Below are 27,880 nucleotides of genomic sequence, written 5' to 3' on the forward strand. Positions count from 1 at the left end.
ATGTTTATCAGTACATTACAGAAAATAATGAACTTTATCACAATATGCACATTTTTTGAGAAGATCCTGTATATATATACTCTATAGAGCAATGTGGAAGATGTCGGCGCTATATAAATACTAAATAATAATAATAATAATGTCTTCACATACATCATTTGGGCTCCTTACAGTGCTGAGGAAAAAGAAATTAAGCTGGATTTTCTTGCTGAGATCCTGTGTTGAGTGACACTCCTTCCTGCTCTCTAATCCATTGCTATGTGTGCACTTGCTTTTTGGTCAAAGTCAAAGCCATTCATAGACATTAGGAAGGAGATAGATGTGCAGCATATTCTTTCTGAACTTCAGCATGTCCCTCAGTAGGGTTGCTCATCAGTATGGTGTACACAATATGATTTTTTTTTCTTAATTAATGAGACTTAACAGTTGATAGAAAAATTGAATTCAAAGGAAATTAAAGTGTACCCGAGGTGGCAAATGACATGATGAGAAAGACATCTGTATGTGCATTGCCAAGCATACAAATAAATAGTCAATGTTCCTTTTCCTTTTTTTTTTTCACCTCAAAAAGTTAAACTTTCGGGTATGCAAGTGACAGTTTCTTTCCAGTGAGGACCTAATCGGACTCTAGTGTAATACTCACTGACAGGGAATTTCCACCAGAAAACTCTTGCCTGGAAGAAAACCGCTCCTGAGTGCTGGGGATAGATAAAAAAAAAGTCAATAGTTCAAACATATATTTTAGCTTATGGGACAGTGAAAGACTATGTCAAGTCATATGAGACAATACATAAATACATTTACTTTCTCAGCTTTAAAAAAGAAAAGAAAAGAAAAGAATAGGAGGAGGGGAGGCATGTGGCCGCAATTAAGGTCTTTATAGTCTCACAGCTTTGTACTGCATTGAGCACTGTAAAGTTAGCAATGGTAGTGGTGTAATCATTATTTCTACTCAAAAGGGATTAAGATGAAGTGAAACAAGGTAATAAAATGATCTGGATTTCATAAGTGTTTTGAAAAGTTCCACTTAAAATCAACTTTTGCCCCAAAATTACCTTTTATTGGACATCCTGAGTTTCCCCCCAGCGTTTTTCAATGGCTCCAGCTTTCAATGGTGTATCACCAAGTCTTATACCACCTCCAACAGGTTTTGGCTTGGTGATACATTTTACCCTTTTTTAATAGAGTGGTCCCATTTGAAGAACATTTTTGCCATTGTCTGCTTAGACATTACTCAAAAATCTCCACACGTGGGATGGAGCGCGGGGAGGGAGCGCTCAATGCTAAATTTTTTGAAAATCTATACCTCTCTGAGCAATTTCCCAGTGGAGCCTTTTCTCTCCTTTGTACCCATATTGTGGGGTAGAAATCAGGTTTTAAAGGTGGCAATGCATTGGTATCACATGCCAGTTAAACTTCACAAACTATTTCCACAGGTTTAAAAAATAGGAAAGAAAAGGAGCGATCTCTGGTGCATTAACTTTTTAATTCGCTTCTTTAAAGGGTAGAATAAAACTCACAATGTTAAAATGAAGACAAAGCTTATCACACTTAAAAGTGTACTTCACCGGGTCCCTCAGTTGGTATCACCATCAGAAGACGCCTCCACACTGTGGGCAAAAGTGGGGGAGAATCACAAGATCCAAAGCGCTAGCGGGTTCGGGGACTCGGAATGCTATCGGCAGCTGCCCTGCACCTATTGCGTCATGGCGCGTTTTGGCGTTCCACGCCTTCGTCAGATGACGCAGTTGCACAGGGGACGCATGTAAATACGCGTCCAGTAACCTAGCAACCACCCCCGGAAAGTCAAACTAACTCCTACGGGGACCGCAGAGGATTAAAAAAGCTCTAAGCACGCTGCTTGCGGCGAACAAATAGATGGCCCATTACTAAGCCACTGCCGTAAACTACTACGTTGGCCACCGCTTCTCATTTCAAACAGCAGCGAGAAGGAACACGGTTGTACAAGAATTTAGGCATATAACAGCACAGGATGGTAGAGCAAATCTGCGCTAAGGCCTGGTGCACACCAAAAACCGCTAGCAGATCCGCAAAATGCTAGCAGATTTTGAAACGCTTTTTCTTATTTTTCTGTAGCGTTTCTCCTAGCATTTTGCGGTTTTGTGAAGCGTTTTTGGTGTAGTAGATTTCATGTATTGTTACAGTAAAGCTGTTACTGAACAGCTACTGTAACAAAAAACGCCTGGCAAACCGCTCTGAAGTGCCGTTTTTCAGAGCGGTTTGCGTTTTTCCTATACTTAACATTGAGGCAGAAACGCATCCGCAATCCAAAATCTGCAGCAACCCGGGAGTATGCGTTTCTGCAAAATGTCTTCCGCTCTGGTGTGCACCAGCCCATTGAAATACATTACCCAAGCGGATCCGCACCCGCAAGCGGATCGCAAACCGCAGCAGAACCGCTCTGGTGTGCACTAGGCCTAATACTGCCGGGCGTTCCCCCATTGATGCCCACAGTCAATTCACGTGATATTAAATCAACCTTACACTATAAAATAAAAATGAAAGCTTATTGTTAAGAAATATAGAAATCAATAAAAATATATGGAGATATATAGATAGATAAACTTGACGATTTCTCCATCATAAAAATAATAACCGCTTTTTGCATAAAAACATACACAAAAAATCTTTGCAGAGCTGCTCAGCTGCATGTAAACATTACTCGCCACTCAAATACATTTGGAACAGTAAGTGGATGAGTGAATGAATGAATCAGTATCTCTTATCGAGATTGGTTGGTAACACATTTTTAAAGATACAGTACAGAACTAAACGAAGGGGCTGGAAAAAGAAACAGATAATTTAGACAGCCCCACTACCATTGAGCGTGTGCCAGAGAGGATCCATGGGAGATTCTAAGAGAGGAAAAGAGAAAGACAAAGACACCATACACTACCAGTGTAAGATACCACAAAACTGTTAAACTCATCATTATTACCATCCCAAATGATTAGTATGTCGTCAATAAATCTGGTATAAAATACCAGATGTTTCTTAAATGGATTGTTACCCCAGATAAAGATGTTATCCCAAAACGCCATATATAAATTGGCTTTGGATTACTTAAACTATGAGACCTCCCTAAAGGGGCCCATACACCTAACGATTTTCCCGCCGACATACAGCAGATTCGATCACTGTGAACAAATCTGCTGTAAAATCGTTGCACAAATGCCGACAGAACGATCGATTTCCATCTGAAATCAATCGTTCCCGTCGATCCGTCCGTGTGGAAGATTTTGCTTAGTCGCCGGCGGGTTGGGAGTGCGTCAATAGCGGCGTTCGAATGCCCGACGACTGACGCTAGCGGCAATACATTACCTGCTCCGGCCAGCGGGACTCCCCCGGTCTCCGCTGTCTTCTTCTCTGTGCTGGGCTCCAGCTGGCTTGGCTTCACTGAACTTCCTGTCCCGGCAGGAAGTTTAAACAGTAGAGCGCCCTCTACTGTTTAAAACTTCCCCCGGCAGGAAGTTCAGTGAAGCCAAGCCAGCTGGACCCGGAGAACAGCGCGAAGAAGAAGACATCGGTGACCGGGGGAGTCACACTGGCCGGAGCAGGTAATGTATGTGGGGGGGGGGGGGGGCGGCAGCAGAGGCAGCTTCACAGATTGTGATCGGTTTCATGCTGAAATCGATTCACAATCTGTTTGCAGTAAAGGCAGCCATACGATCCCTCTTTGATCAGATTCGATCAGAGAGGGATCTATCTGTTGGTCGATCTGATGGCAAATCGACCAGTGTATGGCTACCTTAATAAGTTTTTTTTGGGCTTCCCTCTAGTGCCACCATTTAAATCGGGTTCTCAATATGGAGTGTATGCTCCTTCTTTCTCCTCTCCGTGGTATCTTACACTGGCAGTGTATGGTGTCTTTGTCTTTCTTTTTTCTGCTCTTAGAATCTCCCATGGATCCTCTCTGGCACACGCTCAATAGTAGTGGGGCTGTCTAAATGATCTCTGTTTCTTTTTCCAGCCCCTTCGTTTAAGTTCTGTACTGTATCTTTAAAAATGTGTTACCAACCAATCTCGATAAGAGATACTGATTCATTCATTCACTCATCCACTTACTGTTCCAAATGTATTTGAGTGGCGAGTAATGTTTACATGTAGCTGCGCAGCTCTGCAAAGATTTTTTGTGTATGTTTTTATGCAAAAAGCGGTTATTATTTTTATGATGGAGAAATCGTCAAGTTTATCTATCTATATATCTCCATATATTTTTATTGATTTCTATATTTCTTAACAATAAGCTTTCATTTTTATTTTATAGTGTAAGGTTGATTTAATTTCACGTGAATTGACTGCTGTTTGAAATGAGAAGCGGCGGCCACCGTAGTAGTTTATGGCAGTGGCTTTGTAATGGGCCATTTATTTGTTCACTGCAAGCAGCGCACTTAGAGCTTTTTTAATCATCTGCAGCCACCGTAGGAGTTAGTTTGACTTTCCGGGGTGGTTGCTAGATTACTGGACGCGTATTTACACGCGTCCCCTGCGCCATTCCGTCATCTGACGAAGGCGTGGAACGCCGAAACGCGTCATGACACAATAGGCGCAGGGCAGCAGCTGATAGCATTCCGAGTCCCCGAACCCGCTGGCGCCTTGGATCTTGTGATTCTCCCCCATAGTGTGGAGGCGTCTTCTGATGGTGATACCAACTGAGGGACCCGGTGATGTACACTTTTAAGTGTGATAAGCTTTGTCTTCATTTTAACATTGTGAGTTTTATTCTACCCTTTAAAGAAGCAAATTAAAAAAGTTAATGCACCAGAGATCGCTCCTTTTCTTTCCTATTTTTTTACTTTTCTACAGAGCCATTACTATAGTCCCAGAGTAATAACGGATCAGCACCTATTGGATGAGTTTATGTGATCCTTGTGGAAGTTTCTTCCTGATTGAGCGCAGTGGAATTGTGGATTTGCTTTTATTTCCAGGTTTCCCCACTTTGCTTTAGGGGTTGTCAGTCAAAAGGTTAAATGATGCACATCTTGTGGAAGCGCCTATGGGCTGTTACTCTATGGACCTAAGCACAATTTTAGCCACACCGGCTTCTCGTGAAGCAGATTTCTTTGGACGCCACCCAGGCCCTATTTCTTGCACCCAACTTTTTTATACCTAAACTATAGAAGAGAGTTTATTATGTACTCTTAAGTGCCATTTTATGGGTTTTTGCATATAATCAGAAAAGCCAACTCTGAATTATGATCAGGTTCTTGCTAGGGAATATAACATTATGCTGTCAGTCTGTATTTATCACACAATGGACGATTCCATGGAGAAATGTCACCTGCATTAGGACGATTGGTTCTCGGCTCGTTCTAATTTTGGTTTCCAATAGCATTGGATAGTTTGTTTACAGTTACTGATTATATGAAATGCTTTATATTTTTGCCATTTTTTTTACTCTATTCCAAGACGTTTGTAATCTGTATGTACTTGACGGATGATTGATATATTTTACCTATATCAATGTCTTGTGGGATATTGTTATCATTTTGCACAATAAAACCTTAGTGACAGAATGATCAGACTTTCCCATTTGAGCAGGGAATGATCGATCCTGCCCAACACTTGGTATATGTCATGTAGTGCATGCCTAGCTTTAGAGTGGAATTTGGGATTATTGATGAAGGAGAAAACCAGGGGACAAAAAAACCTCAGGAGAGTAAGCAAACAAGACTTTCTTTCCAGCCCAGAGATTAGTGGCCCATGGCTGTCTGTTGTCGCCCACACTGTCAGAATTTCCTCTATATATGGTTTGTCAACTCACCACAGATAATTATGTAATGTGAGAAAGAGATATAACAATAGCCATGGCAACCGCTCTGTTGACCACTCCCTCCTCCTCCAATCACTACAGTCCATGGGCATCCATGGGCTTGCCTTGGCCTGGATCTCCTCCTACCTATCCAATCGCTCCTTCACCACTTCCTTCAATGGCTCCTCCTCAACTCCTGCCCCCCTTTCAGTTGGGGTCCCCCAGGGCTCTGTTCTAGGCCCCCTTCTTTTCTCCATATACACTTCCTCAATTGGCAAGCTTATCTCCTCCCTGGGCTTCAATTACCACCTTTATGCAGATGACACTCAGATTTACCTCCATACCCCCGATCTCTCAGCCACCACCATAAACAAGGTCTCCTCGTGTCTCTCAGCAATTTCCTCCTGGATGTCAGCTAGGTTCCTAAAGCTTAACCTAGACAAAACTGAGCTCCTGATCTTTCCACCCCATGCTGCTGCACCCATCCCAGGTTTCCACCTCACAATCGACAACACAACCATTCTCCCTACCTCCCAGGCCCGCTGCCTGGGTGTCACCTTGGACTCTGACCTCTCCTTCATCCCACACATCCAAAACATCACAAGAGCCTGCAATTTCCACCTCTGTAATATCTCCAAGATCCGCCCATTCTTAACCCCGGACACGACCAAACTGCTCATCCATGCCCTCATCATCTCCCGCCTTGATTACTGTAACTCACTCCTTTCTGGCCTCCCCCTGAAACGCACTGCCCCCCTTCAATCAGTGATGAACGCGGCTGCAAGACTCATCCATTCTTCGCACCGCTCTGCATCCACATCTCCCCTTTGTGAATCCCTGCACTGGCTCCCTATCCGTCTCAGGATAAGTTTCAAGATTCTATGCCTGGCGTATAAATCTGTGCACAAAACATGCCCTACCTACATCTCGGAGCTTGTTCACAAGTATACACCAGGTCGCCCCCTCCGTTCCTCCAACGACCTTCGCCTCACCACCCCGCGCATTTCACACTCCCATGCCCGCCTGCAGGATTTCTCAAGAGCTGCCCCCACCCTCTGGAATGCCCTTCCACCACCCATCAGACTTGCTCCCTCTTTCAACACATTCAAGCAAGCCCTCAAAACCCACCTCTTTATGATGGCCTACCCACCTCCTACCACACAGTAACTCTCTAAGGAATATTTAACAGCCCCCCCCTAGTGTTTCCACCCCTCCCTTTAGATTGTAAGCCTCTGGCAGGGTCCTCCACTCCCTAGTGTAATCTACAGGATCATGTGCTCCTGTCCTATGACAGCCTGTACTTGTATTACTGGGCCTACCTAACCAGCCCATATTGCATGATCATGTATTTTGTACAATTTGTATGTATAACTTTGTTCTATGTGTATAACCCTATGTATGTCATCCTTGTATCATAGTATATATTTATTGTCCAGCGCTGCGTAATATGTTGGCGCTTTATAAATACAATAAATAATAATAATAATAATAACCGCTATGGAGACCACGCGGTCCTTAAAGAGGAACTTCAGCCTAAACAAACATACTGTCATTAAGTTACATTAGTTATGTTAATTAAAATAGATAGGTAATATAATCTGTTACCCACCCTGTTTTAAAAGAACAGGCAAATGTTTGTGATTTCATGGGGCAGCCATCTTTTTAGTTGAAAGGAGGTGACAGGGAACATGAGACACAGTTCCAACTGTCCTGTGTGCTGATCACAGCATCAGGGGGAAAAAGCCCGAGCAGTTTTCTTTGATGGGTGGAGCTTAGCTAAAAATGCAGCTAAAAATGATGCTTTGGTTAGAAAAACAAAGTTCTGATGCTGTAAAACTGCTAAAGAAACACCAAGCCTTTTCAGTTCTGCTGAGTAGATTTTTAGTACGGAGGTTCACTTTAACTATTTCAGCACCGTAACAATATATGTATATGTGTGTGTGTGTGCCAGTAGTGCCAAGCGAGAATCAAACAAGTCCACAAAGTAAATATAAGAACAAATACAGAGGGGTTGCAGCATACCACGGCCCCTTTCACACTTACCGTACTGTGTCACATTGCACAAAAATACCACATTCCGTCACAGAAACAGTGATAGCTTTATGGTACTATAACACAATGATTGTGGTACAGCAGGTCCCGACGCAGTAACAGTGCATTAACAATAAGAAGAACATGTTTACCATGTAAGTGAGGCATACTTTCATTGTACTGTGTGCCGTGTGTGTGGTGTGTGTGGTGTGTGTGTGTGTACGTGTGTGTGTACGTGTGTGTACGTGTGTGTGTGCGTGTGTGTACGGATGTGTACGTGTGTGTGTGTACGGTGTGTACGTGTGTGTACGTGTGTGTGTGTGTACGTGTGTGTGTGTGTACGGTGTGTACGTGTGTGTGTGTGTGTGTGTGTGTGTGTGTGTACGTTGTGTACGTGTGTGTGTGTGTGTGTGTGTGTGTGTGTGTGTGTGTGTGTGTGTGTACGGTGTGTACGTGTGTGTGTGTGTGTGTGTGTACGGTGTGTACGTGTGTGTGTGTGTGTGTGTGTGTGTGTACGGTGTATATGTGTGTGTGTGTGTGTGTGTGTGTACGGTGTGTACGTGTGTGTGTGTTTGTGTGTGTTTGTGTGTGTGTGTGTGTGTACGTGTACGTGTGTGTGTACGTGTGCGTGTGTGTGTGTGTGTACGTGTGTGTGTGTGTGTGTGTACGTGTGTGTGTGTGTACGTGTGTACGTGTGTGTACGTGTGTGTACGTGTGTGTACACGTGTGTGTACGTGTGTGTGTGTGTGTGTGTGTGTACGGTGTGTACGTGTGTGTGTGTGTACGGTGTGTACGTGTGTGTGTACGCGTGTGTACGTGTGTGTGTGTACGGTGTGTACGTGTGTGTGTGTGTGTACGGTGTGTACGTGTGTGTGTGTGTGTGTGTGTGTGTGTGTGTGTGTGTGTGTGTACGGTGTGTACGTGTGTGTGTGTGTGTGTGTGTACGGTGTGTACGTGTGTGTGTGTGTGTGTGTGTGTGTGTGTGTGTGTGTGTGTGTGTGTGTGTGTGTGTGTACGGTGTATATGTGTGTGTGTGTGTGTGTGTGTGTGTGTACGGTGTGTACGTGTGTGTGTGTACGTGTACGTGTGTGTGTACGTGTACATGTGTGTGTGTGTGTGTGTACGTGTGTGTGTGTGTGTGTGTGTGTGTGTGTACGTGTGTGTACACGTGTGTGTACGTGTGTGTACACGTGTGTGTACGCGTGTGTACGTGTGTGTGTGTACGGTGTGTACGTGTGTGTGTGTGTACGGTGTGTACGTGTGTGTGTACGCGTGTGTACGTGTGTGTGTGTACGGTGTGTACGTGTGTGTGTGTGTGTGTACGGTGTGTACGTGTGTGTGTGTGTGTACGGTGTGTACGTGTGTGTACGGTGTGTACGGTGTGTACGTGTGTGTGTGTGTACAGTGTGTACGTGTGTGTGTGTGTGTACGTGTGTGTGTGTGTGTGTACGTGTGTGTGTGTGTGTGTACGGTGTGTACGTGTGTGTGTGTGTACGGTGTGTGTACGGTGTGTGTGTGTGTGTGTACGGTGTGTGTGTGTGTGTGTACGGTGTGTGTGTGTGTGTGTGTGTGTGTGTGTGTACGGTGTGTGTGTGTGTGTGTGTGTGTGTGTGTGTGTGTGTGTGTACGGTGTGTGTGTGTGTGTGTGTGTACGGTGTGTGTGTGTGTGTGTGTGTGTGTGTCAGTGTGTGTGTGTAATTGTGCGAAAGAGATAGAAAGAGATATAGCAAGAAAAAGAGAAAAATAAAAGGAAAGAGAGGTAAAGGGAGTTTTTTCATTGGTTGCTAAAAGATAGTTGAAAGACGGTATGCTTTTCACTTGGACATTTCTGTTTCTTACCTGTATGTTCTACTAAATTTCCACCAATTTACATACTTTGATGAGAACAATAAGATAAAAGGTGAACTTCAAAATTCTACAAAACCAATCAAAAACATGCACAAAAAATCCAGCATGTGCAGTTTTGCTGTGTAAGATAAAAATACACTGTTTTTCATTATTTGAAGAAGTTAAAGATTCACAATAATTAATTCACGGTCTCCCATAAATAGCTGTACAACTGAGGTGTCAGATGTATTGCACATGGACAGAATGAAGATGTAAAGACAGATACTGTAACTCCCAGCTGGTCCCCTTTCTTTCAGAATTACTCCTCTTTTATTACAGGATTGGGAATAAGTGGCAAACCTGGTGAATAAGCTTGACAGTCATTAAGTAGGGCAGAGGGGGTTGGGAACGTCAACATGGGTATTTTTTAATGACAGCTCCCTCCCAGCTTTAATAATGTATAAAGCATATCATTTGTATGGCGTACTTGCCAATTTTTCTTGAACGTTGAATCAGTGATAGTCCTGCAAACGTGTGATAAAGTATGCGTTATATGTGGTAAAGAACTATATCTGTTTCCAAATCTCCAGAGGCAGTAGTCACAATGCTGGTCAATGCAGCTGCTAGTAACTATGTGGCTGCATAGACTTGTACTGTAGCCATGTACAATGCTGCATCTGTCACATGGTCCTAACCGTCACAAAGTCACAAACCTGAACTGTTGAGGAAATAAAAAGGAGGGGGGGGGGGGGAGGGAAAAAATATACATGTAGTTCTAGAATAAATTATATTTTGTGATCACTTTTGGTGGCAATTTATTTTAAACCAGAATGGACTATTAAGGTGGCCACACACCATACTATTAAAAGATCTAATTTTACTCCAATTTGATACATACGATCGGTAGTCCTGAAAAATCACTTTTTTTTTTTTCATTCGTTCGAGAATATCCAATTTTTATTTGATTAAATAAGATCAGGAGTATTGGATTTTTCTGATAAATTTTTCTGAAAATTGAATGGTGTGGGGGAGATTGTCAATTACTTGATGTTTAGATCCAATCTTTTTTTTTTTCTGAGTTTTAAATTATTGTATTCATGATTGGGAAAAAATTGAACATGTGTGTGAGGTACATTGGTCAGATTTTTTTGAAATGTTACAATCAGTTAGAAAAATTGATTGCAATTTTTCAATTGAAAAGATATTTAAAAAATTGTATGGTTTGTGGCCACCTTCAGAGTTTGAAGTGGATCCACTCGTTAATTGGCAGCCAGTGAAGAGCTTGAAAGAGAAGTGCAGCAGAGGAAAAAGCAAAAAGAAAGATGAATGAGATAAGCCGCTGAGTGGTGACAGTCTGTTAGTTGGTAGTCCACAAAGTAGTATGTTACAATAGTCCAGATGAGATATTATAAGAACACGTACTAACATTTGAGTAGTGTTCTGAGTGAGAAAAGATTGAATGTAAGGTGTGTTTTGAGTTGGAGATGACAGGAGCTGGTTAGAGATTGAATGTGAGGAATAAAAGAGAGAGAGAGGAATCAAATATTACCCCTAGGCACCATGCTTTGGGAACTGAAGGTATAGGGGGTGTTATTACCATTTGTTGTTATGTCAGGCAGAGAGGTGGACAGAGACGGTGGAAAAATTATTAGTTCTGATTTACTCATATTGGGCCTGATCTAATTCGCTTTTTCTCCTAAGTTTTCTCCAAGGAGGTCATTTTTGGCTTCTGTTTAAAATAACTTTTCAGCACTCTTCAATTAAGTACCACAAAGTAGGTGAAAAAGTACTGCCAAAATTATTCCGAGCATTTTCTTGCTTCCTGATGGCTTAAAAGGCATTTTATTGACAAGATGTGAAATATCATCTTGGAGAAAACTTAGGAGAAAAAGTGAACTGGATTGGGCCAATTAAGTTTTAAGAAGCAAGATGTCATGAAAGGTGGATATAGCAAACAATCAGTCAGGAACATGTGTGAGGAAGAAGTTAACCACTTGAGGACCATGGGCTTTAACCCCCTTAAGGACCAGGCACTTTTTTTCCATTCAGACCACTGCAGCTTTCACGGTTTATTACTCGCTCATGCAACCTACCACCTAAATGAATTTTGGCTCCTTTTCTTGTCACTAATAAAGCTTTCTTTTGGTGCTATTTGATTGCTGCTGCGATTTTTACTTTTTATTATTTTCATCAAAAAAGACATGAATTTTGACAAAAAATGATTTTTTTAACTTTCTGTGCTGACATTTTTCAAATAAAGTAAAATTTCTGTATACATGCAGCGCGAAAAATGTGGACAAACATGTTTTTGATTGAAAAAACCCCATTCAGTGTATATTTATTGGTTTGGGTAAAAGTTATAGCGTTTACAAACTATGGTGCAAAAAGTGAATTTTTCCATTTTCAAGCATCTATGACTTTTCTGACCCCCTGTCATGTTTCATGAGGGGCTAGAATTCCAGGATAGTATAAATACCCCCCAAATGACCCCATTTTGGAAAGAAGACATCCCAAAGTATTCACTGAGAGGCATAGTGAGTTCATAGAAGATATTTTTTTGTCACAAGTAAGCGGAAAATGACACTTTGTGACAAAAAAAAAAAAGTTTCCATTTCTTCTAACTTGCGACAAAAAAAAATGAAATCTGCCACGGACTCGCCATGCCCCTCTCTGAATACCTTGAAGTGTCTACTTTCCAAAATGGGGTCATTTGTGGGGTGTGTTTACTGTCCTCGCATTTTGGGGGGGTGCTAATTTGTAAGCACCCCTGTAAAGCCTAAAGGTGCTCATTGGACTTTGGGCCCCTTAGCGCAGTTAGGCTGCAAAAAAGTGCCACATGTGGTATTGCCGTACTCAGTAGAAGTAGTATAATGTGTTTTGGGGTGTATTTTTACACATACCGATGCTGGGTGGGATAAATTTCTCTGTAAATGACATTTTTTTTTATTTTTTTTACACACAATTGTCCATTTACAGAGATCTTTCTCCCACTCAGCATGGGTATGTGTAAAAATACACCCCAAAACACATTATACTACTTCTCCTGAGTACGGTGATACCACATGTGTGGCACTTTTTTGCACCCTAACTGCGCTAAGGGGCCCAAAGTCCAATGAGTACCTTTAGGATTTCACAGGTCATTTTGAGAAATTTCGTTTCAAGACTACTCCTCACGGTTTAGGGCCCCTAAAATGGCAGGACAGTATAGGAACCCCACAAATGACCCCATTTTAGAAAGAAGACACCCCAAGGTATTCCGTTAGTAGTACGGTGAGTTCATAGAAGATTTTATTTTTGTCACAAGTAAGCAGAAAATGACACTTTGTGAAAAAAACCAATAAAAATCAATTTCCGCTAACTTGTGACAAAAAATAAAATCTTCTATGAACTCACCGTACTACTAACAGAATACCTTGGGGTGTCTTCTTTCTAAAATGGAGTCATTTGTGGGGTTCCTATACTGTCCTGGCATTTTAGGGGCCCTAAACCGTGAGGAGTAGTCTTGAAACAAAATTTCTCAAAATGACCTGTGAAATCCTAAAGGTACTCATTGGACTTTGGGCCCCTTAGCACAGTTAGGCTGCAAAAAAGTGCCACACATGTGGTATCACCATATTCGGGAGAAGTAGTACAATGTGTTTTGGGGTGTATTTGTACACATACCCATGCTGGGTGGGAGAAATAACTCTGTAAATGGACAATTGTGTGTAAAAAAAATCAAAAGATTGTCATTTACAGAGGTATTCTCCCACCCAGCATGGGTATGTGTAAAAATACACCCCAAAACACATTATACTACTTCTCCCGAGTATGGCGATACCACATGTGTGGCACTTTTTTGGACCCTAACTGCGCTAAAGGGCCCAAAGTCCAATGAGTACCTTTAGGATTTCACAGGTCATTTTTGTTTCAAGACTACTCCTCACGGTTTAGGGCCCCTAAAATGCCAGGGCAGTATAGGAACCCCACTAATGACCCCATTTTAGAAAGAAGACACCCCAAGGTATTCCATTAAGAGTATGGTGAGTTCATAGAAGTTTTTATTTTTTTGTCACAAGTTAGCGGAAATTGATATTAATTGTTTTTTTTCACAAAGTGTCATTTTCCGCTAACCTGTGACAAAAAATAAAATCTTCTATGGACTCACCATACTCCTAACGGAATACCTTTGGGTGTCTTCTTTCTAGAATGGGGTCATTTGTGGGGTTCCTATACTGCCCTGGCATTTTAGGGGCCCTAAACCGTGAGGAGTAGTCTTGAAACCAAATGTCGCAAAATGACCTGTGAAATCCTAAAGGTACTCATTGGACTTTGGGCCCCTTAGCGTACTTAGGGTGTAAAAAAGTGCCACACATGTGGTACCGCCGTACTCAGGAGAAGTAGTATAATGTGTTTTGGGGTGTATTTTTACACATACCCATGCTGGGTGGGAGAAATATCTCTGTAAATGACAATTGTTTGATTTTTTTTACACACAATTGTCCATTTACAGAGAGATTTCTCCCACCCAGCATGGGTATGTGTAAAAATACACCCCAAAACACATTATACTACTTCTTCTAAGTACGGCGGTACCACATGTGTGACACTTTTTTGCAGCCTAGGTGCGCTAAGGGGCCTAACGTCCTATTCACAGGTCATTTTGAGGCATTTGTTTTCTAGACTACTCCTCACGGTTTAGGGCCCCTAAAATGCCAGGGCAGTATAGGAACCCCACAAGTGACCCCATTTTAGAAAGAAGACACCCCAAGGCATTCCATTAGGAGTATGGTGAGTTCATAGAAGATTGTATTCTTTGTCACAAGTTAGTGAAAAATGACACTTTGTGAAAAAAAAAAACAATAAAAATCAATTTCCGCTAACTTTTGACAAAAAATAAAATCTTCTATGAACTCGTCATACACCTAACAGAATACATTGGGGTGTCTTTTTTCTAAAATGGGGTCACTTGTGGGGTTCCTATACCGCCCTGGCATTTTACAGGCCCAAAACCATGAGTAGTCTGGAAACCAAATGTCTCAAAATGACTGTTCAGGGGTATAAGCATCTGCAAATTTTGATGACAGGTGGTGTATGAGGGGGCGAATTTTGTGGAACCGGTCATAAACAGGGTGGCCTTTTAGATGACAGGTTGTATTGGGCCTGATCTGTTGGATAGGATTGCTAGGGGGGTGACAGGAGGTAATTGATGGGTGTCTCAGGGGGTGGTTAGAGGGGAAAATAGATGCAATCAATGCACTGGGGAGGTGATCGGAAGGGGGTCTGAGGGGGGTCTGAGGGTTTGGCCGAGTGATCAGGAGCCCACACGGGGCAAATTAGGGCCTGATCTGATGGGTAGGTGTGCTAGGAGGTGACAGGAGGTGATTGATGGGTGTCTCAAGGTGTGATTAGAGGGGGGAATAGATGCAAGCAATGCACTGGCGAGGTGATCACGGCTGGGTTCTGAGGGTGTGGGCAGGTGATTGAGTGCCCTAGGGGCAGATAGGGGTCTAATCTGATGGGCCTGATCTGATGGGTAGGTGTGCTAGGGGGTGACAGGAGGTGATTGATGGGTGTCTCAAGGTGTGATTAGAGGGGGGAATAGATGCAAGCAATGCACTGGCGAGGTGATCAGGGCTGGGTTCTGAGGGTGTGGGCAGGTGATTGAGTGCCCTAGGGGCAGATAGGGGTCTAATCTGATGGATAGCAGTGACAGGGGGTGATTGATGGGTAATTAGTGGATGTTTGGAGGAGAGAACAGATGTAAACAATGCACTTGGGAGGTGATCTGACGTCAGATCTGCGGGCGATCTATTGGTGTGGGTGGGTGATCAGATTGCCCGCAAGGGGCAGGTTAGGGGCTGATTGATGGGTGGCAGTGACAGGGGGTGATTGATGGGTGGCAGTGCCAGGGGGTGATTGACGGGTGGCAGTGACAGGGGGTGATTGACAGGTGATCAGTGGGTTATTACAGGGAAGAACAGATGTAACTAATGCACTGGCGAATTGATAAGGGGGGGGTCTGAGGGCAATCTGAGCGTGTAGGCAGGTGATTGGGTGCCCGCAAGGGGCAGATTAGGGTCTGATCTGATGGGTAACGGTGATAGGGGGTGATTGATGGGTAATTAGTGGGTGTTTAGGGTAGAGAACAGATGTAAACACTGCACTTGGGAGGTGATCTGACGTCGGATCTGCGGGCGATCTATTGGTGTGGGTGGGTGATCAGATTGCCCGCAAGGGGCAGGTTAGGGGCTGATTGATGGGTGGCAGTGACAGGGGGTGATTGATGGGTGATTGATGGGTGATTGACAGGTGATTGACAGGTGATTGACAGGGGGATAGAGGTATACAGTACACAAGGGGGGGGGGGGGTCTGGGGAGAATCTGAGGGGTGGGGGGTGATCAGGAGTCCCCAGGGGGCAGTTTAGGGTTAAAAAAAAATAGCGTTGACAGATAGTGACAGGGAGTGATTGATGGGTTATTAGGGGGGTGATTGGGTGTAAACAGGGGTCTGGGAGGTGGGCAGGGGGGGGTCTGAGGGGTGCTATGGGCGATCAGGGGACAGGGGGGGGGGGAGATCAGTGTGCTTGGGTGCAGACTAGGGTGGCTGCAGCCTGCCCTGGTGGTCCCTCGGACACTGGGACCACCAGGGCAGGAGGCAGCCTGTATAATACACTTTGTAAACATTACAAAGTGTATTATACACTTTGTATGCGGCGATCGTCGGGTTAACATCCCGCCGGCGCTTCCGTATGGCCGGCGGGATGTTGCGGCGGGTGAACGGAGACAGGCGCCGGTGGAGGATCGCGTCACGAATGATGCGATCTCTCCGCCCATGCCCCTACAAGGACCGCCGCCTTTGGGCATGAGCTGGTCCTTGCGGGCTCCACTTCCCGGCCACCTCTGTGCGTTAGGCGGTCAGGAAGTGGTTAAGGTCTGGAGCCGAGAGGTACAGCTGTGTATCATCTGCATATAAATGGTATTGAAACCCAAATGAGTTGATTACGTTGCCAAGACCATGCATGTAGATGGAAAATAAGGGGCCAAGGACACAGCCTTGAGGTATCCCCATAGACAAAGCACTTTGGATTGTGGGAGTGAAAATATTAGGGAAGAAAAATAGAAATATTTTGTGGAAGAGAGAGAACTTCTAAAGTTGTGAACTCCAGTGAAAATAATGTAATAAATAAAGTGCTTCATTTTTACAATAATTATGTATAAATGATTTAGTCAGTGTTTGCCCATTGTAAAATCTTTCCTCCACCAGATTTACATTTTGACATTTTTCACATGGTGACATTTTTACTGCTGGTAGGTGATGTCATTGGGAGTAGCTGCTGCTTGCTTTTTTGGCAGTTGGAAACAACTGTAAACAGCTATTTCCCACAGTGAAACGAGGTTCACAGACAGGAAACTGCTAGGACCATGGTCCTCACAGTTTCCTGTGGGTGGGATTTCACCACAATATCAGCCATACAGAGCCCCCTGATCTGTTTGTGAAAAAGATTAGATTTCTCATGTAAAAGAGGGTATCAGCTACTGATTAGGATGAAGTTCAATTCTTGGCCACGGTTTCTCTTTAAGGCTTTTTTTTTGTATGAAATGAAGTCCTCACTCACTTGTGATAAGGTGCGTACACACGCACTACGGCCGCCAACAACGGGTCCGTCAGACCCTCTCGCTGGACGGACTTTCAGGCGACAGTAGCGAGTGTGTACGCACTGTCGGTGGACTGATAAGGCTGTTTCTGAGCGATCCGCCCGGCGGATCATTCAGAAACAGCCTTATCAGTCTGCCGACAGTGCATACACACGCGCTACTGTCGCCTGAAAGTCCGTCCAGTGGGAGGGTCTGACGGACCCGTCGTTGGCGGTCGTAGTGCGTGTGTACGCACCTTTACTTTTTCTTCAACACCGTTCAGCTACTCTAAAGCACCTTTTTAAATCAGGACATCAGAGACAGACTACATGTCTAGGTTGCGGTAGTTTATGCAAATATGTGGGCATACTTGTGCCAGTGTAGTAGGAAAAGAGGAGGAGAGAGAGAAGTTAAGTTATGGTCAGTGAGAGGGAGCGGAGGATTGGTAAAATCAGTATTAGAACAGAGACTAGTGAATATGAGTTCAAGCGTATGGCCATCAGTGTGAGTTGGAGCAATGGACCACTAAGTGAGTGACAGAAGTTTGGTGTCAACAGAAGTGTTGTCATACAGAGATACATAAGTTAATATTGGTATGCATGTTTGGGTCACATCCTGTAGCACCTACCCATCCCCACAACAGTCGGACAAATAGTACTTTAAAAGGAAGTCAGTAAACACACTTTCCATATCCCTCTCAGTGGCTGGATAGTATACTGGTTAAGGGCACCACCTCTGACATAGGAGACCAGGGTTCAAATCTTGGCTCACAGTATTTAGCAAACCAGTACCTATTCAGTAAGGAGTCTTTGTGCAAGACTCCCTAACACTGCAGGGTGGCCACAGCTCTAATGCGCTTTGAATCCGACAGAAGAAAAGCACTGGGCAAATGTTAGAGCTATCGTTATTATTAGATCAGATAGGTATAATTTTAGTGAGTTAAGATACACAAATCTGGGAATAAATAATACTTTTGATGCCACCTTTTAGTGGCATGACTAAAAGGTAAGATGACAATTTCAGTCAGATAATCAGATATCAGAGGCCATGCTATCTTTTCTCTCTTCTCTCTATAGTATTTTGAAAGCAGCAATGTATTGATCCAGGCCAGCTATGTATACATTTTCACTTCCAGGAAATCATAAATTTTGTACATACAGTTAAAGGGAGAGAAACCCATATTTCATATGTTGTGCTTACATCAGCCTCTGTGAGTATTAGGTCAGAGAGATGTCATTATGATTTAAAACTATAAACCCTTGTAACAGCATGATACAAGTGTGGAAAGAGTAAAGGTAAATCTAGACATATTTCTTAGGCTTTCAGTGAGTAGATTGCAGGAATACATACATGATAATTCTAGGTAAGCTCTGACTCCATAGAGAGATGTGACGTGTCTGGCTCTGGTGATCTCTACAATTTCTGGCTTCCAAGTAACAAATGATGTGGCGCTGAGCTGGGAAATGCCATTGTGTCTCACAGCAATATATTTCCATCTGCTGCTCTTCAGTGACAGTGTCCTTGTGATCTGTTGAGTCATGGCAAGCTATGCTTGTAAAAAGATATAGAACAGTCAATAGCAGTGTTGGTCAACATTTTTGTATATGGTGCAAAAAAAGGCCAGTCAATCTTCAACCCCCACTTTTTTTTTTTTTTTTTTTTAACTTTGCTTCCCATTTTTACACACTCAAGGCAGCAGACAAGGTATGTTTCTGTACCCCTCTACCCTAACAGTCTTTTCTCTACAACTCATAATCCATAACACATTATACACACAGCAATGTAAGAAGCGCTTAGTTGCTCAACGTACATTACATACTTTGCGTAATCACCTTTCTGCACATGCAAGTTTCACTGATATTTAGTGAATATACCACATATCTCTTTTAAATCGAACTAAAATATTGTTAGCTTTAGCATTTCTTGCTAATCATATACAGAACTTATTCTGTCAATTAATTTAACACACAGTAAATGACATGCCTCGTGCATTACATCTATCAATATTGGTTATTCATAGCTATACTCCAGTTGCCATATAATTGCCCCATCATTTAGCTTGTCTGCGTCACCTTGTAAACTGGAGATATATCTTCTATGGATTTTATTACATTACCAAGTTTTGTATCGTTTGAAAACACACATACATGGTTTGACAATTGAACTTGAATTTATAAACCAATTAAGAATGAAGTTGCTGAAAAAAAGTTTGTGGTACTTTACTTTCAGCCTTCACCCAATCAGATAATGTATTATAATTCTCTGCACAGGACTTAAAAACTGTAAAACCTCATACAAGTGCCTTGGGCGACAGCTTGAGGCCTAGTTCTGTACAGATGCTTCACTACCCTAGACAAGCTAGCGACACGTCTGTTACTATGAAGCGAGGAGGAGGGATGACGTAAGGCCAAGGTGCTTCCAGCAGGTGTGGTGAGTATGAGGCATGAGTTTGAAGGTTTGTTGGGCGGGAGTTGTCACTAAAGGTGCATCATGCTGGATCTTTAGGCAATGATGGGTAGGCTGCCATGCGCATGCAAGATTCTCCTTTTCCCCTCCCCTGGCTGAATTCACGGTGGTTGAAAAAAAAAAATGCTAATCCACTTACCTGGGGCTTCCTCCAGCCCATGGCAGGCAGGACGCGCCCTCCGCGCCGTTCCGTGGCCAGGAGCACTCTGTGCTTTCCGAACTGCAAACTTTAGAGCACTCCCAGCCATGGGAGTGAAATCACTAGATGCACGCTGCGCAGCTGTGGGTCATGTTCTTATGGATGGGACAGCAGCAGCCTGGAGAACAGCAGAACTTTGGCATGGGACCTGATAGACTTCTAGGGGCTAGAAGAAGCCCAAGGTGAGTAAAACTTTTATTTCTTAGATTTGCATCATGTATCCTTTAAAGGGAAGGTTCATGGTGGTTGATAAAAATAAAAAATGCTAATCTACTTACCTGGGGCTTCCTCCAGCCCGTGGCAGGCAGGACGTGACCTCGGCGCCGCTCCGTAGGCTCCCGGTCTCCTCCGGTGGCGCACCCGACCTGGCCAGGCCGGCTGCCAGGTAGGGCTCTACAGTGCTCCAAAATGCGCCTCACGCAGGCGCGCTGATGTCATCGGACGTCCTCTGGGCTGTACTGCGCAGGTGCAGAACTACTGCGCAGTACAGCCCGGAGGACGTCCGATAACGTCAGCGCCCCCGCGTGAGGCGCATTTTGGAGAGCAGAAGAGCCTGACCTGGCAGCTGACCTGGCCAGGTCGGGTGCGCCACCGGAGGAGACCGGGAGCCTGCGGAGCGGCGCCGAGGTCACGTCCTGCCTGCCACGGGCTGGAAGAAGCCCCAGGTAAGTGGATTAGTATTTTTTTTTTTCAACCACCGTGAACCTTCCCTTTAAAGGTATTTTTTTTTTCAACCACCGTGAACCTTCCCTTTAAAGGATACATGATGCAAATCTAAGAAATAAAAGTTTTACTCACCTTGGGCTTCTTCTAGCCCCTAGAAGTCTATCAGGTCCCATGCCAAAGTTCTGCTGTTCTCCAGGCTGCTGCTGTCCCATCCATAAGAACATGACCCACAGCTGCGTAGAGTGCATCTAGTGATTTCGCTCCCATGGTTGGGAGTGCTCTAAACTTTGCAGTTCGGAAAGACTTGAACTGTGCAAGCACAGAGTGCTCCCGGCCATGGGAGCACAATCACGAGAGGAGCACAGCATACCTGTGCAGAAGCCCACAACCCAGTCGCAGGTCACCATCTTACAGAGGGGTCATCAGATGTCAGGAGAACAGCAGAACTTCAGCATGGGACCTGATAGACTGCTAGGGACTAGAAGAAGCCCTGAATTTAATCCTGAGTGATGTCAGGCAATGAGAAGCTTGAAAGTTGCTTCTCTGAGAAGACAGGAGTCTACAGCAATGACAGTCAGTGGTGCAGGAACTGGCCAGTATCTTGTCCCTTGACCATTTGGGATGGTCAACGCGGTGCAAATAATTCTGATGAATTATGGTGAGGCAGGATTATGCAGATTTTGTATGCAAATTCATGCAACTTGAAAATGGACTAATCATGTCCCGCCAAGGTGGAATTTAACTGGTCCTTTTTCAAGCTGCATGAATTTGCTTACAAAGTTTTCACAATCCTACATCAACGGAAAATTATTTGCATCTTATTTCAAGACCTTGAGGGTATGCGCAATAGACCACCCTGCAGTGTTAGGGAGTCTTGCCAAGGATTCCTTACTAAATAAGTTTCTGTTACCTGGGACAGTGGAGAATTGCTCATTACGAGAATATTTCTAGAAACTACTGACCATTAAAGCAGAATGAATGTAATGTCCGTGATAATCACACCTCTGCATCCTTCTAGTACTCTGTGCCTCCCCCATGTGTTATGTATTAGCTGGTTTGTGAACTGGGAAATTCCAGACCCCAACTGGTGTCATAAATCACATGGCATGAACAGAGCAGGAGGGATGGCTGTGTGATGAACCTTTTTTCACTTGAAAGTAAAGTAGGAGCTTTCTAGGTTTTCTTCTTAGCTGCCCTTTTTCCATTTTCTACACACTGCATTATTCCAAGTTTGAGGGTAGGAACACACTAGACAGAATCACATGGGTTTTCCCCATAGCATAGTGGAAAACGCATATGCGATTCTGCCTAGTGTGTTCCTACCCTTAAAGTTTTCCAGCAGCAGCCATCCATGTCCAGATATCCCACAGATCTACGTTCTGCTGAGACTTTTTGAAGTGTGCAAGGCAGACAAATTACCTTTTTCATTCATTGTTTTCTTTTCAGAATGGAACTGCATTAAAGACAATGAGGGAACAAAAAAAAATTCAAAGTGTGCAACATGGAGGTGTATGCAATATACCTCGTTAAAGAGAGTCTGAAGCCACATTAAATACTTTTTACCTGCTATTTATCTTAAGCAATATAAGCAGTGCTGAAATGCCCCATTCCCGCAGCAGAACGAGGTCTTTAGACCCCCCCCCCCCCCCCAATCCCAGGGGAAAAATGCGGTGATAGCTTCCCGGTAGAGGCAGAGCTTTGCTCTGTAGCTCTGGCAATACTGGCAATATTGCCTCTGGCAATACTGGTTCAATGCCATGCAGCAGCGGCTAAAATAAATTCTAGGATACATAAAATTGGAATAAACAAACAAACACAGAACACTTATATTGCACTTTTCTCCTGCCGGACTCAAAGCGCCAGAGCTGCAGCCACTAGGACGCGCTCTATAGGCAGTAGCAGTGTTAGGGAGACTGACCCAAGGTCTCCTACTGAATAGGTGCTGGCTTACTAACAGGCAGAGCCGAGATTCGAACCCTGGTCTCCTGTGTCAGAGGCAGAGCCCTTAAAGGGATCCAAGCAGCTCTTGGCTTCAAATAGCTGCAAGGGCTGACATTGTTCAGAAGCTCAACCCCTGCTGTTTTACAAGTGCTGTTATCCAGGCTAGGTGTGACATTCTTCAACTGTAACTGATGTTTTCTGTTTGAAGTACAATGGGGGTTTGTTTGTGGTCAATTAAGTCTAAAGAGGCAATTTCTTATCTGTTTTCACCATCTCCTGCTCAGGGACCGCAGGTCCTTTGCGGTCGGACAAAGTGGCTAATTTAACTCTTAGATGTAAAAAAATGAGGTAAAATTAAAGTTTTTTTTAATAATAAACCACATTTTTAGAATGCATTTTTTATTTGCTATAGAGCTGCCCTGGGTGTTAAAAATGATGCTCGGTTCACTTTAACCATTACTCCATTCAGCCACTTTAAAATCATGAGATGCTATTCTACTACCCCCTCTGTATAAATAAGTTGTAAGGCGACATCTACAATATTATTATTTATTGTATTTATAAAGCGCCAACATATTACGCAGCGCTGGACAGTAATTTAGGTTACAGACAATATTTAGGGGTGACAAACCGCAATATGACAATACAGGAATACAAGAAAACCAGATCACGCAGCACAGTATGAGTACAAGGTAATGCTTAGGCAGTCACTGGAGGGGAGCATGGAGATTAGGCAAGTTAGGTTCACTCAGATGCATAGCATGGGTGCACAGTAATGGAGGTGCATGATCAGGTAGGACACAAAAGGAGGAGGACCCTGCCCAAAGGCTTACAATCTAGAGGGAGAGGTAGGGACACGAGAGGTAGGGGACCAGAGTTCGGCTGTGGGTTTAGAGCAATTGTGAGAGGTAGTAGGCCAGAGTGAAAAGGTGAGTTTTGAGGGCCTTCTTGAAGGTGTTGAAGGAGGGGGCTGCCCTAATGGGTGGAGGTAGGGAGTTCCATAGTGTTGGGATATGGGATACAGTTTTGGGCACCGCAATTTAGGAAGGACATTATAGTTTTAGAACATGTACACAATTTTTAAGAGATGAAAGGTCTCACTTAGCAAGAAAGTAGCAGTATTGTACCATGTTAGCCATAAAGGTTAGACAAACTGGACTCGTTTAGCTTGGGAGGTGACCAGATTAACCAATACATCCAAAGGCAATGTTAAAGCTTGGCTAACACGCTTTTATTTATCTCTAGGTCTCTACAAAAGACAAAAGGTTATGAACTTCAGGTGGAGGAAAGGAGATTTTCCCACCTATTTAGAAATGGGTTCTTCTTGGCAAGCTTGGTTAAAATATGGAATACTTTACCACAGGTGGTAGTTATGGCTAATTCTTTACTTGCATATAAAAGGTGCTTGGATGCTTTTTTTTTACCTTTGAAGGGCATCCACAGCTATGGTTGCCAGGTGTGGTAAGATGATACCTTGAACCAGACAGAGGGCTGGTTCACACTGCAAGAGCTTTTTAAACTTTTTTTTTTTCGAAAATATTTTTTAATTTAAAAAAATCACATTACTGTAGTGATAACACACACATTGCAGTACATTAGCAAGAGCTTTTAAAATCACAAGCTCATAGAAAAAGCTCTTGCAGTGTAAACCAGCCCAGAGAGCTTCTGCCGTCGTGTCTTTACTCTGGACTGAGGTGTAGTGAGCTGTGAAAGGTTGGACTTGATTGTACACATCTTTTTTTCAACATAAATAACTGCAACTTTGTAAATGTTAATTCAAGATGACACAGTAGCTTGCTGCACTTCTGGTGACTTTGTGTAGTGCCTTTTGCAACCTCCTCAATGTGCATAAGTAGGTGGTGCCAGACTGAAGATAACTAGTGTTGCTAACTTTTGCATAGTGTATTTACAAATACAGATGTAGTTAATTTTCAAATGTCAAATTGTAATTAAAATGGACTTAATGGAACTGGTACAATCCAACATCTGGCTCATCTCAATAGCCTCGTACACACACTTATCTCTATTTGGTGTGTGTGCACAGTTTACCACCCCTACTTCGGCGACTTTGTTTAAGGATCCAACATACTGCATCTGAGCGACATGTCTGTATGAACTCTTGCCCGGAACAGTGTATGGGCAACAGTTGTTGTGCGTGAGTATGTTCACAAAGTGTTAAATGTTTCCTATCCAGGAGTTGGGGGTGGCAGCAGGAGTCCTCTCATGGTGCCATAACTCAACAGAACACAGAATAGCCAAGTTACTCCTTCCTGCAATGTACTGTTGGGGCGGGAGGCCTGGTACAGGTAGACTATATCTTTAGGCATTTAATTGTCTGATTTGACTGTGAAATCATAAAGCAATTTATGCAACCCACCGATTGATTGCTTTTATCACTCTGAAACGTATTGATAGGTTCTCTTTACTTGCACATCTGCTGCAAACAATATGAGGGAATCCCATTATATTATGGAAATGCAACAGAGTCAGAATCAGAATTGTTGTGAAAGCTCTACTTTGGAAGATCTGAGGGCTCGTTAACACTGGAGGCGTGTTCGTCCTTTTTTTCTCATGCGTGGGCCATTTTTAAAATCGCCCCGAAACGCTTGTGCAAAAAATAAAAATAAAAAATAAAAAAAAGACTTTGTATCCCCCTGGCGGATTTTTAATAAACCGCCAGGAGGGTTAATTAACACCAGAAACGCTATATAAAATCTACCATCAGGGAAAGACATGTTGGAGGTGTGGTGTAGAAGGAGGAAGTGAAATACACATGTGGTGGACATGCCCTATAGTAAAAAAAATTTGGGATAAGGTGATCGTTTTCTCACAGAATGTTTTAGGGAGGAATTTAGCCTCACAGCCACAGAAGCTATTCTCAGTTATTCTGACAAATATCATAGCCCAGGCTGCAACCTCATTAAAGAAATAGGGACCATCTGTAACGTTTGCGGAATAGTTTCCGTGGTCAGCGCACCAGACGTGCGCTGACGCGGCGGAAATCCTCCACAAACGTGTAATTTGGAGAACCCAGGTTAGGTGCAATGCACCAGTAGAGGGTAATTCCCACCAGCAGATGGAGCTGTGGAGTGCAGACGAGCACAGCCTCTGCACGCCACAGATGCCAGGTGGGAATTGTACGAGCAGGATCAAGCAGGGCTGAATAGCCCTCTAGAGAAATAGCACAGGGACAGACAGAATGTGTGTTCACCAATCTAGTCGCCCCCCAGCGACGATGAACACACATCAACGGAAAGAAAGCGCGAATGCAATCACAAGAATGGCGATTGCCAACAGACACCAGACTGAGAAGGACAGAGCATGATAGTAGCAAAGGCACAGCAAACAACAATGAGAAGATAAGGGAAATAACAAACGCTAGCTAAACGCGAACACCGCACTCATTTGCAACAGCGAACGCGTTTCTGCACGATCACCGCGCGTTAGGCGCCCAGTGATAAGCGTGCTACCCTAACTAACCAATGACAGACAAACACGAAATAGAGAACGCGAACGCTTGCTAAACGGTTACCTCACCGAGCCTACAGCAAGCGTTCTTATCAGACAAGACAGACAGACAGACAGGTGAGGCTGCCAGTAGCAACCGCTGCTCTGGCTAGCACCCCTAAGGAAGAGATACAGAAGGAGGCACTGCCACTACCACTAGGGCAAGTGCGATCCAGACAGATAAACAGAAGGGCTACCAGTAGCAACCGCTGCTCTGGTTAACACCCCAAAGGCTGAGATACAGAAGGAGGCACTGCCACTACCACTAGGGCAAGTGCGATCCAGACAGATGGAGCAGCCAGCAGCAACCGCAGCTCTGGCCTACACTCCCAGACGGACAGAACGATTCCCTGTCGACCGCCGCTGGCGACAAGGCAATCGAGGCACAGAAGGAAGCACTGCCACTACCATTAGGGCTAATGCAATCCAGACAGATGAACAGAAGGGGCTACCAGTAGCAACAGCTGCTCTGGTTAGCACCCCCAGACAGACAGAACGATTCCCTGTCGACAAGGCAATCGAGACACAAAGACTGTACAGGCAAAACAGATAGTACAATCCGACTGCACTAAAGGGAATGCCTAGTACAGTCCCAAGGAATTAGTCTAAGATAAACTTTAACTAACAAACAGGGCTGATACTCTAGGAGAGTTCATCAGTAACAAATCATGAAGATGACCAGCAAAGGTTTCTGGGAGAACATGGTATTTATACTGCCAGCCTTCAAAGGAGGCAAGTAGGCAATTTGCATAACGAATGTATGCAAATTCCTCAGCAGCAGAGCAGGTCTGAAACTTGCAAAGCAAAGACAGGTCTCTTTTCCAGAGACCTGCAGCCCTCAGACTTAAGGAATGGTCAAACAGCTGTCTGTCTGTGCAGACAGCTGAGCGGATCATTACACCATCATTGCCAAAAATCTGATTGTAATAAACTGGAAAAATTCTACTCAGCCTACATTGGAAGAATGGGTCAGTAAGATGGCGTTGTATTGTGAAGATAGATGGCATGACAGCGAGGGAAATATATGGAAGAATTTAGCAGAGAACTGCATCAACAGATCACACAACATTTGAACAACCACCAAAGGGAGGGAGGGAAGAGCGGGACGTACGCAGGATGATTGATTGAGGTCTGTTGTGGGAGTGTTTACATGTCATGTGAAAAAAAAATAATAATAATCAAGTCTAAGTGGGCTGTTTGTGGCTCCGCCCCCTTTCTGTATTTGGGCCCCGGTCACCCGGTGACTGGCTGTGCCAGGTTTGAGGCATCTGCTATTAACAGTTTAAGAATGCCAAACTATGATGCCAACCTCAGACCCACCGCCAACAATATGGTGATGCTGTCTGTACAGCTGGGGTCAATAATACGCTGAGTTTGGTTAGAGGAAAAAAAAAAGATTTTGCCTTAATGGAAGGTGTAGGAAATACGCAAAACGCTCACAATATTGATTTGTGCAGCGATTGTGTTGGCGGTTTTAAGAATAAATACATTGTATTTATTATTTACCGGTTCAAAGAGTTCAAACCACAATCGCGCGGCAAAACTGCTTAGAAAAGCGTTTAAAAGAAAAAAACAGCACACAGGTAATCGCAAAAAAAAAAAGCCACAAAACCCACCCACCGCGGACGGCCATGCGAACGCGACTCAATGTTAACGAAGCCTCACTGTTATGTATGGTAGCATATGGCCAATTTAGGGGGAAGCCCATTAACTTATCTGTATGTTTCGGGGATGTGGGAAGAAACTGGAGCACCAAGAGAAAACCCATGCAGACACAGGGAGTACATACAAACTCTGTGCAGGAACCCAGCGCTGCAAGGCAAGAGCACTAACCACTACGTCACCATGCTGCC

General features: G+C 43.9%; 1 long non-coding RNA gene across 1 annotated transcript in view; it reads left to right on the top strand.

Annotated features, from left to right (window-relative positions):
• LOC137561265 (uncharacterized) overlaps positions 1 to 27,880 on the top strand; it is a 37,821-nt gene that overhangs the window by 1,863 nt on the left and 8,078 nt on the right. Inside the window, exon 2 of the long non-coding RNA XR_011029957.1 lies at positions 23,766 to 23,883. This is a non-coding gene — a long non-coding RNA (uncharacterized lncRNA). The remainder of the gene's footprint in view (positions 1 to 23,765; positions 23,884 to 27,880) is intronic.

This window comes from Hyperolius riggenbachi, chromosome 3 (genome assembly GCF_040937935.1).
Source record: "Hyperolius riggenbachi isolate aHypRig1 chromosome 3, aHypRig1.pri, whole genome shotgun sequence".
Classification (NCBI taxonomy): Eukaryota; Metazoa; Chordata; class Amphibia; order Anura; family Hyperoliidae; genus Hyperolius; species Hyperolius riggenbachi.